The sequence below is a fragment of the Micromys minutus genome, assembly GCF_963924665.1.
Source record: "Micromys minutus genome assembly, chromosome: 16".
NCBI lineage: Eukaryota > Metazoa > Chordata > Mammalia > Rodentia > Muridae > Micromys > Micromys minutus.
The window spans coordinates 14,422,546-14,425,198 of NC_137985.1; the positions used below are offsets into that span (position 1 = coordinate 14,422,546).

Here is a 2,653-nt window from a genome sequence, read left to right on the forward strand (position 1 = left end):
TTTTTGTCCTTGAAAAAAAACATCTAGAGTTCTTGCACAAATTGAAACTGTATACTTCTGTACTAGTGATGTCAGTGTGTCACTGAGGAAAGTTTGGAGCATCAGCACACAGTGAACATAAGAAAGAAAAGAGTAGCATCCTTAAAGAAAGATGGAGGGAATCTGTGTGTAACTTGTTTGATAGAGACCCTCAATTTCCTATCCTTGATAGTCACATGAGCTAGATGTCCTAAAAGCCTGGGAAACAGAGTGTTTATAGCATCAGTCTTAGGGAGCTAGCCTTCAAATCTGGAACCTAGTTCTTCAGAGAAAAGGAATGGTGTAATATCCATGACCTAGAAAAGTCTCCATAACAAGGCATAGAATTCATCCTGTGTTTAAACTTCACTTTGTTTTCAAAGGGAAGACTCAAAAGAAGTATGATACCCAACAAATTACAAGAGAAGAGAAGGACGATTGAGGTTGCCAAGAACAAGATGAAGATCAAACCCAGACACTGTGTTACTGCCAGGAATGCTGTGAGGCAGACCAGTTGCATCTTCCCAAAGCCTGTGACCATAACTTCATATACTGAGAATCAAACCAGGTACACGGGAGAGGAAGTGAATCTGAAGAAGCCCCAGCAGCTCTGTGCACTGAAAAGAGTACAGAAACAAGTTGGAGACAGTAAAGGGGATCTATCATGTCCATTGGAGCTTGCAAACCCTGTAGAAAGAATTGCACTGCGAATGCAGAATGAAGCCAACAACCAAAGTGATGTCAAGGATCAGCTCACTCCTGGAGAAGTCACCTCTGTCCAGCCCCCATGCTCGGAAAACACTGAACAAGTGGCTCTTTGGTTGTCAGCATCTTTCTCCAGTCAAGGGGTAACGGTGCCAGTGCCTCTTCACCTGTTACCATCTCACTCCACAAAACGTAACTACTGCCGACATCTGGAGACAGACTAGAAATGTGATGAGAGCCAGGAAGAGACTGGCAGAGGCCTTGGAGGCAGACAGGCTGGCCAAGCAGGCAGAGAACATGAGGGAATAAACATGACTGGAAAACAGGTGTTGAGGTCTTTGTGAGTCCTTGAAGGAACTTTATTTGTTGTTTTGTTTTGTTTTTCAACACACTGTTTCCAGATATGACCCTGATTGTCCTGGAACCCTGCCTCTGCCTCCATAATGTTGAGTTTAAATGCACGTGCCACCATCACCCAGCATTACTCGTATATCTTTAAATAACAAATTTTATAAACCCAACTCATTCCTTTATAGGCTTTGGAAAGGCAAAAAATTTAAGCAGTAGTGTTTGTAATCATAGTTTTTCCAGTTTGAATAGAAATGTTCTGTAAGAGATTCCATGTAAAAAGCATCCTTTTGGTCAATTGTGATCTACAGTAGGACTCTGGGATAGATCTGACAGCAACTTACAGAGCAAAAGAAATTCCTTATTATATAGAATTTAGATGAATAGGGTCTATGAATTTAGCAGCTGGTTTTGTGGAGCAACTAGGTAGTAACAAAGCTTTAACTTAGGCTAAACAGGCCTGGTGGCCTTGAGGCCTTGAATTTAATTTTCTGTTGCCTCCTACCAAGCAACTGCTACTTGCTAGGTGTTTAGGTTTAAGACTGGATCCACCTCCAGTTGCCTCAGGCCTGGGAAAGAGGCAATCCTCAATAGATATACTAATCTGCTCTGTAGTGCTATGTCCATGGTTTAACAATAGATGCATTTATATTAGATTTACTGGGAGAGGATCTCTTTACTCAAAATTGTTCAATTTCAGGTTACAATTTTTAGAAATTTGGTGATTGTTGGAGTTTGACTATTTGGGCCAGTTAGACCTTGAATTTGATTCTTCTGGTTTAGCCTGATGAATGTTATTACAAGCAAGAATCCCTTACCTAATTGTAAATTATTTTTAATTTACTTTTATTATACAGGAATAATTGACCTGAGGGCTTATTTAGTGTTTTATACTAAGTATTTATGTTGTTAATGCTTTTACTAATGAACCTATGCGCAGCAACTTTTTATATGACTGTCTTGGGACCTGTTTAATTTTGTGGAACTCTCTGTTGCAATCCAAACTATCAATAAAGGTTTACATTTTAAATAAAAGTCCAGAGAATCTTTTAGGGGATAGTAATTTAATGACATAAAGATATTATTACAGATGCTGTTATACCTGTCATCTATCTATCCATTTATACTACTGCTCTATCATGAGCTATACCTCCATATTCTATAGCTAATTTAAAATAAATTAATATTCCTAATTATATAAAATTCCATGAGGTTATTTTCATACAACATCATAACATACCTGTGTGTGCTAGCACACATCTTTGATCCGAGCAGTGGCAGGCAGATCCCTGTCAGTTTAAGGACTATGTGATCTAACTAGGTTGTCTTAGGTGAGAAAACAGTTTCACAAAAAATCCCTGACTACGAAAGAACTAATAATGTACTTTGACATATTTTCCTCTACCTCACTACCACACTATACGTCATGTGCTACAGATCTTTTTCTTCTGGTATTTTCCACTCCTTTTCTTCTATTTTTTTATTAGATATTCTCTGTATTTACATTTCCCCCAACTCACTTCCCCTCTATCCCTCCACTTGCCTCAATGAATGTGCTCCTTCTCCCAACCATCCACTCCCA

The 2,653-nt window shown here is 38.9% G+C and overlaps 1 pseudogene across 1 annotated transcript; it reads left to right on the forward strand.

Moving 5' to 3' along the window:
- The first annotated feature begins 419 nt into the window (after positions 1-419).
- LOC308430864 (putative methyl-CpG-binding domain protein 3-like 3) lies at positions 420-1,032 on the forward strand (annotated as a pseudogene). Its single transcript has one exon. The product of its transcript is annotated as a putative methyl-CpG-binding domain protein 3-like 3 (transcript).
- The last annotated feature ends 1,621 nt before the right edge of the window (positions 1,033-2,653 follow it).